Source organism: Emydura macquarii, unplaced genomic scaffold, assembly GCF_026122565.2.
Source record: "Emydura macquarii macquarii isolate MOO-44397 ecotype Brisbane River unplaced genomic scaffold, CSIRO-AGI_Emac_v2 contig_2207, whole genome shotgun sequence".
Lineage (NCBI taxonomy): Eukaryota > Metazoa > Chordata > Testudines > Chelidae > Emydura > Emydura macquarii.
Window position 1 is genome coordinate 2,282,910 of NW_027132344.1, and position 17,420 is coordinate 2,300,329.

At 40.0% G+C, this 17,420-nt stretch overlaps 2 long non-coding RNA genes across 2 annotated transcripts; one reads left to right on the top strand and one right to left on the bottom strand.

The window, feature by feature from the left end:
• Positions 1-2,731: 2,731 nt before the first annotated feature.
• LOC137160950 (uncharacterized) lies at positions 2,732-8,112 on the top strand. Its single transcript, XR_010922010.1, has 2 exons — positions 2,732-2,803; positions 7,458-8,112. It is a non-coding gene; the product is annotated as an uncharacterized lncRNA (long non-coding RNA).
• Positions 8,113-9,155: 1,043 nt separating this feature from the next.
• On the bottom strand, positions 9,156-10,626 carry LOC137160949 (uncharacterized). Its single transcript, XR_010922009.1, has 3 exons — positions 10,533-10,626; positions 10,398-10,437; positions 9,156-9,283 (listed from the first exon to the last, which is right to left on the bottom strand). It is a non-coding gene; the product is annotated as an uncharacterized lncRNA (long non-coding RNA).
• Between the last annotated feature and the right edge of the window lie 6,794 nt (positions 10,627-17,420).

Genomic DNA, 17,420 nt, shown 5'->3' on the forward strand with positions numbered 1-17,420 from the left:
TTGGAGTCATTGTGGATAGTTCTCTAAAAATATCCACTGAATGTGCAGCGGCAAACAAAAAAGCTAACAGAATCTTGGGAATCATTAGGAAAGGGACAGATAATAAGACAGAAAGTATCACATTGCCTCTTTATAAATTCACGGTATGCCCACATCTTGAATACTGTGCGCAGATCTGGTCATCCCATCTCAAAAAAAGATATATTGGAGTTGGAAAAGGTACAGAAAAGGACAACTAAAATGACTAGGGTATTGTTACCTGATCAACTGGGATCTGATATTTGTGCATTCAGGAATTGACAGGACACTTGTTTGATAATGCCAGAAAGGCTTTAATTACTACACTTAAAAATGAGCCCCCCAAACCAAAAGTTCAGTGTATATTAGCTGCAAAAGCAATTTTCCTCACCAATGCAGGCAATAGGCAGTGGTTTCAATTTTTGACAGCGTCTCCGAGAGCTTGAGACCGTAGTCTCAGAAGAAAGCTGAGTGAGATGGCAGTTCTGTGGCTGGAATGATTTCTCAATCTTGAAGCACATTTGCTAGTAAGATTGCTTCCATCTTTATACTCTTAAATGTAGTGTTTTCAAAGCATTTTTGGTAATTACATGGGAGAATAAAAGAAATCCAAACAAAAACAACAGGGGAAAGACCTACATGTAGTTGCTCAGTTCAAAAGGTGTTAGCCGCCTGGATTTTGTTTAGTCAACAATCCAGCACTTGTTTGTCACAAAGTTCCACCCTTTCCTAACAAAAAGGCATTGAGGTTTGCTGAGATGAAAATTGAATAATACCTGAGGTAGCATCTATCAGAAGATAGGATCATAAGGTATCCTTGAAAAATATGGAGCCACTAAGGTATTGATGAATAAATTACAGAAGATAATGTCATTAGGGAGACTGGTCAGTCAAGGGGGGCCATTAATTATAGGAATGGCAGTTACCCTGATAAAATACCAGACATGCTTAAAGAAGAAAACAGCACAGTGTGATGCAATAATAAGCAATCACTTTTTTTCAAAAAGGATTTCCAGCCACCACTATGCTTCTGCAATATGCACCTTATTAGTAATATTTGGTAGCTTAATTTTATAAGTAGTCCCGGCCTAGCTTGAATTTCATAGTCTACAGTCCCCCACTTGGTGCCCATAAAACATTTATGTGGCATCATCTAGACATTCCAGCATTACCATCAAGACAGGTAGGGCCACTACCTCTGAGGCCACATCTTCTCATTGGACTTGCTGGTGTGCCTGCATTTATATTCGAGTTAAGAGAGCACGCAGCTCTTCATGGGCATGGGACTAGATTCTTAAGAACAGCTGCCGGGTCCTACTTCTCAGAATACATTAAATTATCATTAATACTATGCCAATGCTTAAAACTACCACAATGGGTGTAAAGCCACATTTAGAATGCTAGTAGCTGTTGGAGACCATCCGAAAAGAGTTTCCCACATATGGTGCTGCGTGGTATCTTTTGCTTCATCTAATAAATAGATAATGGATTTGCTCACACGTTGTGCTGAAGTTTGAACTTCTTGAACCTTTTTATATAAATTTGGGTGGTGAATTAATTTTTGCAGCTCATCTGAGGACATTCCTAACTGGACATCATTTAAATCAGTCTTATTAAAAATATGAAAGATTGAAGTGAAAGATTGTTGAAAGACATTTGGTCTCCTAAGATCACATCCTAAAATTTCTACAACATTACAGAAGCAATTAGAATTTTCATTTAAAACAATATTTTGTGAGTAGTTTATTAATACATTACATACAGTTCAAAGACATACACCCCTCTTTCCCAACATCAATGATAACACTTTGGTTAGAATACTCCTTATACATAGAATACTGACATTCTCCTTGATCGTTATTTAAGCATGCATCTTTGTAACACAAAACATAACCAGGACACACATATGCATGTTTATTAATTTTTTTTCACAGACTTGAAAATTAATTTATTTTCAATGACCTTGTATTTTAACTGCCCATTAGGACAATATGATAGGCATGAGGACAGTTTGATTAATAGTAATGGCTATCCAGACTTTCTGTGGCTGATATTCAAGAATGGCATGGCTTAATATTCGTGTGGTGGTATTAAGTGACAAGGTGATTAACCTGCCCAAGGGCTGGTTACATATTTCTGGCTAGGTTTACATGTTAGAAGTTTATGTTTATTTTTTTATTTCCACCAACAGATAAACCTTGCGTCCCATGCATATTTTGCCTTTAAATGTTTCTTTTCCACCTGTGGATGTTTTCCTGTTAACAGACTGGCATTCCTTGGTCTTCGTCCTTCTGCAACATTTGTTTCTGTAAATACAGTTGAAGTGCTTATTAATTCTTTTCTGCCCAATGCAGTATCCCCCTTTTTAATATAATACACAGCAATGCTAGCAACAAAACACATGACATAAAACACAAAACACAATCTTCGTTGTGACAGTAAATTCATGGTATTTTGAGTTGCTCTTTAACTGGTGCCAGTTTTTCCTGAAGTTCTGAAAGACAAATTGTTATCCTCCCTTTAGGGGGTGGCAGATTATTATTTAAAATACCCTGTGGCGGGTCACTGCCCCTCACTGGCCAGGAAAGGGTTAAGAGGGCCCTTGGGGAGGCTGCGCAAAAGGAAGCCAATAGGAAGAGGCTGCGTGACAACCAATCAGGGCCCAGGAGGCCAGTATAAAAGGGAGCTGGAGGGCTCAGTCACAAAAGGAAAAGTCAAGGATGAGCCACCACAGAGAGGGGCATCTGCCCAGCTGAGAGCAGATTCCCCAGATTGCCAGAAAGAGGTGCCAAGGCAGTGAGTTGAAATGTGTTACATACTGCCTTTCTTTTACAAAACTCCTTGACGAGTGCAGGCAAAACAGAGGAATTACCCTCCCATACTTTCCTGTGTTTTTGTTTTATAGGTAGGTCAGGTTCTAATGGCTTCTACCTTTTAAGGTGTTCGGGTAAATATTCCACTGTTAATTCATGAGGTGGTGTACCTCAGTTTCCTTTTTTATACAGCAATCCAGGTTTGTAATGTTTCCTCTGCTTTGCCAAGTTTTAAGTTTATCTACAGGTAATAGCTAAGAAGCATTATTACCATAAGGCTTTTTCAACATGAGGTATGTTTTTAATTACCATTTCTAGCATACTTAAGTTTTTTCCAAAAATTATTCACATTATACATTGCTAGGAAGGGGTACTCATTAACATTACATTTGTTTGAAGGTTTAATATTAACAATAACATTAGCAACAAATCTGTTACAAGTGGGCATTTTAAAGTATATTGTTATACCAGGCCTTTTATTTAGACAATTTGTCTCTGAGCTCAGTGTGTTCAACATCCTTTTTGGAATCTTTGCATGGGCTTTAATTATATCCTTGGGGTTCTGGGTGGCCTTTTCCCTCAATGTTCACTGGGATCATTTAAAAATGTGAAGTACGGTCTTTGCCTTGTTTTCTCTTTCTCTGTTTGGAGGTTGTTAAAGCACACAGTGACCTGAAAAAGAAAACACAACCTATAGTGGCTCCTTCTTGGCGCCCTTGCAGGATTTTAATTAAGTAGCAAGTTTGGTTTACATTTCTTTTACCCCTTCTATAATAGACACTGCATATGTCAAGGAAAAATACACATTTCTTTCATAGTTTAACTTCTATAACTTATCAATTTTAACAAAGTGTAACTATTTTGTGCTTACAGAGTTTTCATGTACTCTTATCAAATTGACAGTCTGATTACCCAGAGCTACTTTGAGGCTTAGTGCTTTTACCACTGCTTCTTTGTGCATCTTACCCCCTGCTGTTGCTCCAGGGTGACACTTTCTTTATAATTTCTTATTCTTTTACTGAAGCTCTGGTTTCCTATTTTTTTACAAAAAAAAAAAATAAATAATCCAGAACATTTTCTCTTTCTATGGGTTCTGGTTTCCCCTGCCACAGCCATGGCCACATTCTTTGGTCCTTATTTAAAATATATTAAATTTATAGAGCATTGAGGTACCTCAGGGGTTAAATGCTGAATAACAAAGCCAAACAACAACACTAAACTTACCTGTGTGTGGCACAGTGTTTATCAGTTTTGCAATTTTGAATGAAAGATTAAAATGGATTTTTAGTGGCATTAGTTTAAAAAAAAAAAAAAACAACCCAAACCAATTCATCTTAAACCTACAAAATTTTACAAACCAGGACTGCTGGGTTTAGCTTCTTAAAACCTTACATATTTTCACAATATAGTCTGTCTGACACACACACACATTCTTTCTCTTAATATCCCTTGCACAGCTTTAATTTTGACATAGCCTAACACAAATTACATTTCCTTTTACACATTTGGAGGCAGTTAAGTTCCAATGGAAACTGTTGTCCCCTAAGTTCTTTTAGTGATTTTTTTAACTAAATTGTCTATATTCAAATAATTTAAATCAGATTGTCTCTCTTCCTTCAGCAGTTATTTACAATTGATTTACAGACCATTCATTTGGGAAAAGGGCCCATTTTTTCCCTTCAGAATGGCTGCAAACCCCCTCACTTCCCCGCAAGAGTTCTCTTCTTGTAACACTTTTCACAACTTTCAACTGTTTAATTCCCTCAGCCCCTGTAGTGTTAACTTCTCACTCTTTTCTTAAATCACTTGCTTAGCTTCCATAATGACACCTCCATCAGCCCAGATATCACTACTCCAGGTATTGCTTAGGGATCTGAATTCCCCATGTCTTTGTTTACTCCTCCCCTTGCTCCTGCCACCATGCTCCTCTGGGATCCCAGGATGTTTTCTCAATCTCTTTACTACATGGTTACTGCTTGTCTTGGCCTGGTCCTGCTGCTTTCCTCACAGAACTGGTCCTTCCCATGGACACAGCACTTTTGTTCCACTACCCATTAGCAAGGAAGGGGGGTTCCTCAACTAGCCCCCATCCCTCCTGGTCCCTTCTTTTTTCATTCTCTTTATTTTTGTTGCTCTGGGGTGGTCATTCTTCAGGTAGGTAGTGATCCTTTCTGACAGAAGGCACAGATATTCTGCTATAATTTACTGTATTAGACTCCATCGGTTTGGTCCAAATGGCTTTAGGTTGCCTGACATCTTCACCAATACTGTTACCCGCATAGTAGGGCACCCAACCCTTACCCCAATTCATAGGGCTCAAGGCATAACCAAGTCAAGAGGGGCCATTAATCATAGGAAAGGGAGTTACCCAGATGAAATGCTTAAAGAAGAAAAACAGGACACGTGTGATACAATAATAAGCAATCGCTTCTTTTCAAAAAGGATTTCCAGCCACCACCATGCAACATGCATCTTATTGGTAGCTTAATTTTATAAGTAGGTCCAGCCTGGCTTGAATTTCATAGTTTACAGCATGGAAAAGCTTCCATATGAGGAGAGATTAATAAAACTGGGACTTTTCAGGTTGGAAAAGAGATGACTAAGGAGGGAAATGCTAGAGGTCTATAAAATCATGACTGGTGTGGAAAAAGTAAGTGTTTACTCATGCTCATAACACAAAAATAGGGGTCACTAAATGAAACTAATAAGCAGCACGTTTAAAACCAACAAAAGGAAGTATTTCTTCACACAATGCTGAATCAACCTGCAGAAGATGTTGTGAAGGCCAAGACTATAACGGGGTTGAAAAAAGAACTAGATAAGTTCAAGGAGGATAGGTCCATCAATGGCTATTAGCCAGGAAAGGCAGGATTGCTGTTTGCCAGAGGCTAGGAATGGCCGACAGGATGGATCACTTGATGATTACCTGTTCTCTTCATTCCCTCTAAAGCACCTGGCATTGGCCACTGTCAGGACAGATACTGGGCTAGATGGGCCATTGGTCTGACCCAGTATAGCCATTCTTACGTTTTTAAGTAACAATTCAGATTATTCTCTCCCGCCCCCACCTTTTTTAAATGGATCAATTTTAGCATTCATGACACAAAGATAATTGTCCCACCTATTCTGCAACACATATGAAACTGGAATTCTACATCCCCCTGCTGGAAGGTTTGTTTGAGACTTAAACCATTTTATAATAGCTAAAAATCTTGCTAATTTTTGCAGTTTGAAAAACAGCACAGGTTGCTTTCTAATAAATTCACCCATTCTCTCAACCTAATTACAGTGAAGTCCACTTAAAGAAATCTCTTCAAAAGAAACACATAATTTTAAATTACAAAATACACTTGACATGCAAAAAAGCAAAACATCAGCAGAGATACTTTATAATCTTCTTCAAATGGATACTGGGGGGCAGGGGGGAGAGAAGAATTTAAAAGAATGAGCAATCTTCAGGTTGGACAAAGGATATGGATAAAAGAAAAATCCTGTTAAAAGAATCTTGGGTAAAATGTCTAGCTAACAAACATAATAGATCTGTGGTTATTTGTAAATATATTGTTGCAAAAAAGATAAATAATTTGCAATTATTTACTTCAAGGCAGAATGGGAAAGGTTTATGTGTGTGTTTCTGTGCATACCTATGTGTGCATGTGCAATTATTTGAAGTGGTGTACTGAAGATATACAAATCTGATCAAAATTTTGTTTCTTTGAATTTTATTTATTTTAATGCACAATGCATCCTGGAAAAATGAGAATTTTATTCTGTCATATTTCCCTCACCTGAGGGTCATGTTAAGTAACTCTTTCCATATGTGTGTGTGTGATAGCTGTCCGTCATTGCTGGATCAACTAGTTTTGACATGGTTTGGATTGAATTCTGATGCTTGCTTGACATTTAATGTTGTGACTAGAAATTAATTACTTCAAAAAATGAAAACTTAGCAATTTAGATCTATCAAAATTAACTGAAAAATTGAACATGAAATCTCAGGAGTCTGTCACTGTATTTTTTTTTCTTGAAAACATTAAAGCAACCACTCGTTTTATGTGTATTGAAGGAACTTTCCACAGGCAGATTTTTCCTCTTTGTGTAGATGGGACATCTCTATGGATTTTCTCCTATAAGCCCTGTGTTGGAGCATCCACTGGGACACCAAACAGATGTCCTGAGGGCTTTAGTGCCATGTCAGAAGGAGAAGGGAAAGAGGACTGGCCATTGTCCTAACAGGAGTCCATGCTGCCTAAAGCAGTATGGACTATGGAGCAGTCCCTGCTATAGATGTAACTGAGCAGCTGCAGGGAGAACTATCAAATGAAAAGGTAGCACAAATCCTGTCAGGAGGGAGGCAGGTGAGCAGTAAAGCAGCATGGAGGGCACCTATGTATACGGACAGCTTCTGCCATTAGGGGTCTAGGCTTGCTTTTCCATTCAGATCTCCAGGATCCACTGGATTGGGATAACTTCACCGTGCAAACTCCAAAGGACCCCACACCCAGTGTGATGGGTGAATATGTGTCCTTCTAGCCACGTTACTGTGGGCACCATGCTGGTGCTAATATAGGGGCAGCTGAGCTCAGTCCTGAGCCACTAAAAGGCTTCTTCTATGTTTCTTCACAGCAACAGATTGCCAGATGGAGTTACCTCTGCTGATTCCTAGTTTGGATCCTACATTGTAGAGCACATCACACATTACGGCAAAAGTAGGACAAGCCATCTGTGCTCATGTTCATAGAGCCATCCTAACAATTTGACTTCCTTTAATGGATATGATCCACTTCTGTAGTCACCGCTCACTGTGGACAACTTGATAGGGTGGAACTTTAACACCACTATTTTCATCCCTTTTGAGATGCACATAATCTTCCCACCTAATTGGAGTTATGGGATGACTGAGCCTGCATAATGGAAAAGTATGGACATAATTTACAAATGTATATTCTGCACCTAGCTTCACCTATACACCGCCCATCGATCTCAAGAATAGCCTCGCTAGCCATTCTAACCTGTAAATTAAAAATGCAGGAGAAAATGTTTAAGATGATATTAACCGATCAGGAAATAAAAAAAGAAAAGGACAAAGTCAAGTCTTAGACTGAAGCCCCTGTTGGCAGCAGATTTTGTGATCTGCATGGAAGGACAAAGAATTTTAAAAAATCTTATCCATTTCCATTCTGATTTTACGTTAGATTTACAGCCTAAGCTCTCAAATGTCAGTATTTCTCAAAATATCATGATTGACCATAAACACTATTAAAAGTTGAGGTGAAACATGGATCCCTATTTATTTCTTAGTAACCCATTTGAGTCCTGGAGATTCAATACTCTCGAGATTTCTCACGCAAAGACAAAGGATGGATGGGTATTTAAGCAAAATAGAGTAAAAATCAGTGAATGGAAACACATATGAAGGACCAGAGACATGCGAGTAACCTGGTGCAGAAAGAGCAGAAGAAACTAGTTCAAACGGGAACATGCAAACTTTAAAAAAAAAAAAAAATCTCCTCTAATAAACAACAAATGCTGAAAGAAAAAGGGATTTTGTCTAGGTCTCTCACTTCCTTTGTTAGCTACTGGGATGTGCAGTAATGTAGCTACTGACAATATATTTTCAATGGATACTGCCCTTGATTGGATTTAGATCTGTGATATCAATGCAGCATGGATATAGGGAAGATAGTCTTGTGTGGCCTGGATTAGGACTCATGTAAACTGGGTTTAATTTCTCTTGCTGCCACAGAGCTGATGTGTGACCATGGGCAAATTGTCTAATCTCTCTCTGTGTTCAACATCTGTACAATAGAATTTAGAATACTTCATAAGAGTATTTTTGCCTACAGTAATAGGGGCCTTTTAAGCACCTAGATAAAAATACTAAGATATTATCCTATAATTTGTCATAATAATTTAGTATTAATTTATATCTTTATGAAAATAATTGTCTATGTACAATCTTTTTAGAAGGTGTCTACAAGCTGCCATACAAGGCCAGCATAAACTCATAGATATACTGTCTTTTCTCTTTTCTAGATCTACTTTTTCTATGGATTGTCTTATGGTCACCACAACTTTGGCTAAGTCTAATAAGGTCAACAGTGAACCTATACTGCCCATTTACCGATGCACCTGCATTTCTATTTTCTTGCTATAGTCACAAGAACAATTGGATAGTCAGACATGCTACCGCATTGGATTGCCTTCAGAAAGTATGCAGGGGGGATACAGCATTACAATTAGGAGTTCTCAAGGGAGTAAGTATACTCCATATGGTAACGGTTTTGTATAATTGAAGAAGATGCTATTGCCTGCCCATGTTCTGCCCTGATAAGACTTTATTTCTGCTTCAGAACAATCTGAATAAGACAGGTTCCCTTATAGATAGATCTTCCATTTCTTCCTTATGCAGCATCTGGGTTTTCTATCTGTCTGTCCCAGGTATTTTTCACCTGAAAGTAAACAGTAAAGCTGGTATCACTGTGAAATGCAGGTCTGTTGTCTTCCAGCTCATGAAATTTGCATGGTTGTTCTTTCACGGAGTAGCTGTATTTTTCAGGGCTAAGGATAAATATTAACTATACCATATGGAACTAGCACTATCTTCTTTTTCCAATAACCGTTTGACTGACTTCCTTCATTTGAAAGAAGCCTTAAGTAGTCATTTAAGGCAAAAGACTTCACTCAGACTCCTGATCCATTAGGTCTACCAAATTACTTCTTGCTGTAATATTGTATTATTTCACATGCTGTACAGGGAAACAAAAGTCCAAAAACTTGAAATATTTCCTACAGTTGGAGGTCCATTTTATGATGTTTAGAAAACCCCAAAATGTTTCTGCAGAGGGAATGGCTATGTATCCAAAATGAAATATGCTCCCCAGTGAGCTGCTGAGGAGCCTGGGTGCCAAGGAACCCCAGGTCTCAAGTTCTGAGAGCCCCGGAAGCCCTCAATCCCACACAGCCAACAGGGCATGGTGCCAGGCAGGCACATGGTTGGGTGGGCAGGAAACCTGTGTGGCTTTCATTGAGGTTTTCTCCAAACTGACACATTTCTGTGGAATGATTTGGTTTGGACAAATCAGCATTTTCTGATGGAAAAACGTTGTCAGAAAACTTGTGACCAGCTCTAGTTTTTAGCTCTTTCTCATCATTTATACTAAAGTGGTGCCTACAGGTTCCAAATGAGATTGGGGCCCTAGTGTACTAGCACTGTACAAAGTGGCAGTCCCTGTCCTGAAGAGTTGAGTCTAAAATGGACAAGAAAGCGGAGCAAAATGATTTACCCAGGATAATACAGCAAGTCAGTGGCTGAGACAGAAGCAAAACTGACTTGGAATTCTGTGACCCATTCACTTATCTCTATGGGCTCCAGTTATCCCTTGGTTATGTTCATGCAATTCCCATTGATTTGTGAAATGGAGGGCAAAATTTGGCAGTTAGAAAACTGATTGGAAGTAACTTATTAAGTGAAAAACACCATTCACCCACCAAAAGCCATACACTATAAGTAGGAGTAAGAGTGCATAACCCCACAGGGTTCACAAGTGGACAAAAGTATCTTACCTGCATATTCCAAATCTTTCTTTCTGGAGAAGTCAGTAAACTGTGTGTAGAAGAAGGGAGATTGTTCAGCCACGTGGTTAGTCAAAATATCTATAGGTTCAACTCCCGCTTGCTTTCTTACAGGCGTATACTTACAGGCATAGACCCACTGACTTCAGTGGGCAGGATGTAAGTAAGGCAAGCAGGATTTGGAACATAGGGGAAACAATGGGTGTTGCTCAGGCAGTGCACTAGAGGTACAAAGAGGAGAGTGAACAATGATGATACATGTAGATAGTTTGTGAGGTTCCCACCTCTTCTGTTCTACTTGGCACAATTCCCTGGTGATGGAGGTTATTCCTACTAAAATGAAAAAGAAAATGCAGGTAATGTGGGTGGTTTTTTTGCTTAAGCAAGCACTAACCACTAGACTCTACAGTATTTCAAATAAAGTAAAACATGTAGTTCCAGAGAATAAAAACAATGTTTAGAGAGACAATTTAAGAGGGATTCCTGTGTGGAGGAATCCCAGATATGATGGAACTATTAAATTTCTGCAAGGAGAAGGAGGGAGGATTTGGGAAGGGTGCATAACAGGGGAGCATCTCCTACTGGGGCAAAGCCTAGCTGTAGTGTGGTTACCTGTGTGCTGAGGTGACTGGCAGGAAGGCACAATTGGGGCCAGCAGATCCAAGACTGTGAGTCCTCCTGGGCTACTCCCTTTCAGACCTGGGGCTCCTGGGCTCTGGAATCTAAGCCCTGTTATGGAGCAGCCCTGTCTTTTTCCATAAGCTGGAGCGGATGAAGACTCTTCCTTGTGCATCTAGCCAAATTACTAAGGGTGGATGTCATGGAGAGGAAATGCCCCTAGTTGAATGGCACCAAGGTTGGATTTTCCTAATGAACATGTTGGTCCTAAATAATCAGTGCTCTGCTATAACTACTGCTTATGGCAGCAAGCAGGTTAAAGAGAATGGTTTGATTTTTCATCATCCCATTTTGTAGTCTAATCCATGTTTCATTTTTCAAATGCCTCTTGCTCAGGATGGAGTATAACTGGCCTGGAAGAAAAAGAGGACTAAGTGGATCTACAGCTGCAGCTGTTGCTTATGAGCAGCTGGTGGCAATGAGCTGTTAATTTTATTATGTACTTTGTAGTCACCCAGAAGCAGTTGGACAGGGAGCTTAAAATAACAAGGTGCATTGAAGAGAGAACTATTCTTTGTTTGAGGCTGCATTAAGTCAATTAGGGCTTCCCTGTCTCCTTTTTTCACTTGGCTATCACAATATGTATTTTTTCATAGCCCTCAGAATCCCTAAACAGGAACAGTTCTCTGAAGCGTACGCCCCCTCTGTTAAACCCTTCTCTGGAATTGTAGTAAGGAGAGTGGGTGGCAACTCATCATGAACATGACGCGTGGAAACCGCATTTCCATAACTTACAAGAGCAGCATGGATTGATATCCCACAATAAACATATTAAAACAAGCAGAAATGCAAGTAGAACTTGTGTGCATCTGTGCACTTTGGGCTGAATCTGGTGGACCAGATCAAGCTTTGCTTTGCAGGAAAATAGCATGACACTAGGGGGCTGAATCTACACATCCTGCTATCCCACCTGCCTGTGTGGCTGTGTCATTGCTGCTAATATGGAAGATGGGCTAGATGCAGCCTACTGCTCTTCCATCCTCTCCACACTGGCTTCAGCCCACACAATGAATGGAACCGCTGTCAACACACTGGGCTCTCTGAGCACCCTTGGCCCAGACCCTCAAAGTGCATTTCAATGGGAGTTAGCTGCTTAAATAACTTTAAGGATCTGGGCCCTTGTGATGGGATGTACAAACCTCACACGGGTCAGACAAAGGTTAAGGATTTGCTCTGGACACAGGAAGCCATGCCCTCTCTCCCCTTCTGAGCATGCTCCTGGGAGAGTTCAGAAAGAAGAGGCTCAGCTTGGATTGAGCTGACCAAGCAGGAGAGCAGTTGGCTGCGGCAGCATCGTACAGAGAAGTTGCCGGAGTTTCAAGCGGTCAGGACAAGGCCTCACAATCAAGCCACTGCAGGCCTTTCAACCATGGGGGCTGAGGATGAAGAATTATTGCAGATAGGGGAAGACACACCAGAGAGTGAGCTGAGGGGATGCCAAGAGGAACCTCAAGGCAGACCTGTGGTTCAGACAGAGGCACAGAAGCTGAGGTAACAAGTGACCCAGGAAAGAGGTGTAAAGGTGTTCACCCCTAGGCCATGCAGCTGGACGATTATTTTGAAGTTCCCTGGGTTGGAGCCCGGTGGAGCAGACTGGGCCTGGGTTCCCCTATCCCCAGCCACTGACTCTAGCTGCTAGGCAAGGTGGCCACAGACACTTGACACTGGGCAACATAGTGTGGAGCATTGCCACTGGGTGGTATGGCTGGCCTCGGATGCAACCTCTTCCTCCCCTCCCCTGCACCTCTCTGACACCCCTTCTCCCCACCTTAAGGAGCTGCAGACACATGTTGGAGAGAGAGAGGCTCTGCAGTGTTGACTCTGCCTATGCTGGCATAGCTATAGGTGTGGCTATGCCAGCATAGATGCAGCATATACCAACACAAGGAGTTTTTCTGCTGGGTTAGGAACACCACCTCCCTGAATGACGTTAACTATGCTGCCAGAACCATAACTTTGTCTACACTGGGGCTGTTCTTAGATTAGCTCTGTTGCTAGGAGTGTGATTTCTCACCACCACCACCACCACCACCACCCCTGGCTGACATAGCTATGCCAATATGAATTTTAGTGTAGTCTAAGCTATAATCTCTGCAACAACGAGGTGGAACAAACACCCCCTGTGTGGGGTATTCACTGATGTTGCCCATCTGAACATGCAGTTTTTAAGATGCTTCTGGCCTTTGAGCATATTTAGAACATCCAAAGATTTGGACCTTAGACAATAGGTGTGAAAGTAAGCCCTTTTTTATCTGACACACAATAATGTATGTGGTGCATTATTTTTGTCATTGAGATCTTCAACATTCCTTATCATCCCAACAGCTTCATCACTTTAATCTTTACCACGCCTTATAATTTCACTATCTCAATACTGTATAAGAACTGCACAGAAGGTTCAAATCTACCAGTTTGTTTAATAGAGCTAGTGGAAATGGGGGAAGAGACATTGCAATTTTTCCCCACAAAATATGAAATTACAATGCAAATTTTTATTGAAATTTCAAAACTGGAAAAAACTTGAGCACCCTCTTGTTCAACTTCTGCCTGACTTCGCAACTGTCTTCTTCTTTCACCCAAGAGGGGCAGAGTGTGAGGTGGTGTAAATCATCATGGCTCCTCTGAAGCCAAATTGCATCAGATGCCTTGGTGACAATTTACACTATCTGTGAATTAATTTACCCCAGTGAAGCAATATATTTTCTTGTTCTAATTGCGGTCTTCCTCTCTCTCTGATTGGCTCTGCACATTCTAGAGTGATACACCTTGGGAGCCCTCTCCTTCCCTTTTCAATCTCCATCTTTATCTTCAATCTCTTATCTTCCAGCATGTTTTCAGCATCACAGCTAAAGAGAAGAGATGAGTTTAGCTATCACATGCATCCGATGAAGTGGGTTTCTGCCCAGGAAATCTTATGCCTAAATAAATTTTAGTCTTTAAGGTGCCACAGGACTCTCCCTGTTTTGCTAACACAGCTACCCCTCTGGAACTTAGCTATCACAGTGATGTGCATGAGAATGATCTCAGTTGTGCTGGGGCTTCACACCTTTATTGGATTCCTGAATTCTTAATAATTATTCACTCTTCCATTTTTGCTTTTTTTTTTTTTTCCATCTGCTTTTTATTTCCATAAAAAAGAAAATAGAGAACTCAGTGGTGTTCGGTGTTCATTTATTGTCAGAAATTGACTTAGGGCTAGTCTACATTGGAAGCGCTACAGCAGCACAGATGCACCAATGAAGCTGTGCTGATGTAGCGCATCTGGTGAAGACACTCTATAAAACACTTCTGTGAGAGGTGGTAGCTATGTAGGCAGGAGAAGGTCTCCCACTGACACTGCACACCAGCACTTAGGTCACTGTATCTTGCGTCACTCATGGCAGTGGCTTATTCACACCACTGAGCAATATAAATTATGCTGACTTAACCTGTAGTGTAGATGTTGGTCATGTTGAACTATTTTTTGACATGATTGACTAAAAACTACCACTTGTTAGTTGCTTTTTTGAAGCAGACATTTTCAGTCTGTATTTCTCCTTATAACCACCAGAATGTTTCAGAAAGTGGCAAAATGACTGCTGAAGCCACGTAGTTTCTGGTCAAACTCAAAGCTGCCCAGCTTTTGTGAAGGTTCAAGTGGTATGGCTTCTTAGGTATTCCACTGCTCTGAAGGACATAACGACAGGTCTGCAGTGATAGAGTATGAAGACCGGTATGTACAAATGTACCGTTAGTTATTTCGATTTGAAAGCTGGCCTGTTGGTCCAAAGTCATAAGACTATACGTACAAATTCCACCCTGACCTAAAGCCTATGCCAAGTGTAACCCCCTATCTAGAGCTCAAGCCACTGAGAGACTTTCAACGTGATATCAAACTCCTGCAAAGCAGGTAATAAAATTGAATCTCATTGTTCCATGATTGCAAATGGTTATTGACATGCAAAGAAGTTCAATTCATCACATTGCCTTGTTCTTTTATGCACTGAGCTCTGTTGTACTGCCAAAGGGAGAATATCATATATCAGAGAATGTATGTGAGCAAGAGAGACTCCAAGGCAATGTTTTGACAGTTTCATCATTGTTTCAATGGAATGAAGCCATTGGAGTGAAATAATCATGGTGCCCTCCGTCTTACTTTGAAAACAGCAATTTTCCTGTTAAATTTTGAACAAGAAAACATATTGTGCAGACAAGAACCTATAATAATCATCATTGTACTTTTTCTGAAGCAACAGCAAATGTCAATAGAACAGATGTGAAATACGTGTTCTAGAAGACTCTGGCATGGATCTTACCTTGGAGTTTGGGATATCTCAGATCAATAGCTGCCTCAGTAAGCAGTCAGTGGTCAGGAACTACAGTAAGGTTTCATAGAGGAAGAATTACATTAATGCCACTTAATGTGATGTCTTTAGGTTCATCAATTAAGATTGGTAGGACAGTGTGGCAAAGCCTACATCTTCCATTACTGGGCCACCCATAGGTCTAGGAAAGAATAAAGAACATCAGTTTCCATTCCTTAAAAATCATTTACATTCAGAACTAAAAGGAAAGGTTGAAATGTAGACAGTTCTTCTTTACAGAATGGTTTGTGATAGAGCTGAAAAAATAATTTGTAGTGAATAACGTACTGGATTAATTTCTTTTTCCTGCTCACAGAAAGTCCATGAGCAATTTACAATTATCTCTAATTTATTCATTGTTGGAATTTAAATGACACATTCTGTTGCAAATCTTTTTAAAGTTCTTTGGATTGATAATAAGCAACTCACTGTGAGTATTCTTGCTATCTTGGTTAGCTGAGATTGGTCACAAATCACATGATGTTGTTTCTGTTACGTGATTGGATTAGCGTAACATAATCAGGTGGAGGGCTTGCAGAAATCACTGGGGTTTTGAATTTTTCATTGAGTCATAAAGGAAAATGAGCAGATAAACAAGGAACTTTAAAACATTTGAAGGATTTTTTTCTGTTTGAGCCACACAAGTATTGTTCAAAGCATTTTTTCGAAAAGTTCAGACCACTCTAGCACTTGCTGGCTAGTGCACAGTTTAAATTTAATTTTGTCATATTACAGTTAAAAAGGTAATTGAACTGTCCTACTTGAGAATGTGTAGTCAGAACTTCATGTGCCTAATCTAAATGCCCGTGTGCCTACTTGTTAGGGGATTTCAGAGCTTTTCTCTTTATTTTATTTTTTTTTTTACCCCAGTTTGTTCTCCTGCATAACAAAGGCCAATTAGTTTTACCCAGTAGTTTCTGCATTAAACGCCTTAATTCTGGTTGACTTAGAGCATCTCTCTTAGAAATACATCCAGTCTAGATTTAAAGACTTCAAGTCCACCACATCTCTTGGTTGGTCAGTCGGTCAATATACCTCTGGCATTTAGGGCAGTGACAAAGCTCCTCCACTACTGTCTGTTTCTGGCAAATCTTTCAATGGTTCCCCAGCTGTGCCCCAGGTTTTTCAGTTCAGCTCCCACAGCTCTTCGACATATTGTTTTTGAGCGGCCTGTTTGCTTGCTTTCTGGTGTCCATCTTATTGCTATTCTGGTGATGGAATCAACTTCCATCCAAAACACATGGCCAATCCATTTCCAATGCCTTCTGGTAATGATGGTGCTCATAGCTTCTTGGCTACACTGTCAGAATAGATCTTGATTTGAAATTGTTCTGGGCCAAAATATACATAGTATTTTTCTGAGGCACGTTGTATGAAATGAAAACAGCTTGGTCATGTCATACTTGGCCATTCCCTGGCATTATGCACTATAAATTAGTGTTGAATGTACACAACTGTGATAAATCTTGAGTTTAGTTTTGATGCTATATTTTGATGATTTCCAGACTGTATTTAAGCTCCTAAAGGTGTTCCTGGCTTTACTGATTCTGTTCCAAATATCCTGACTTGTTCCATCATCCTGGCTGATGGTATTGCCCAGCTATGTGAATGTTTCTACATTAGTGAGAACATAATCCTCTATCCATACTGGTGATGGTGAGGCAATTTTAAAAGTCATGATATCTATCGTATTACGACTGATTTTCAGTCCAATTTCCTGGCTGAATATGTTGAGTTGGGTTGTTTTATCCTGTATATGGTGATGGATATGTAATAAGACAGCAAGATCATCTTCAAATGATGAGAAGGGTGTTCATCTAATACCCCTTTGTATTGTCTTCTGTTGTACACTACATCACCCAATCAATGGCAATGTTAAAGAGGATTGCAGATATAACACACCAATGTCATACTCTTGTTTTGATTTCAAAACTGAACTCACTGTGATCAACACTATGTAAAGTTGGAATAGAAGCTTTTAATGATGTTAACT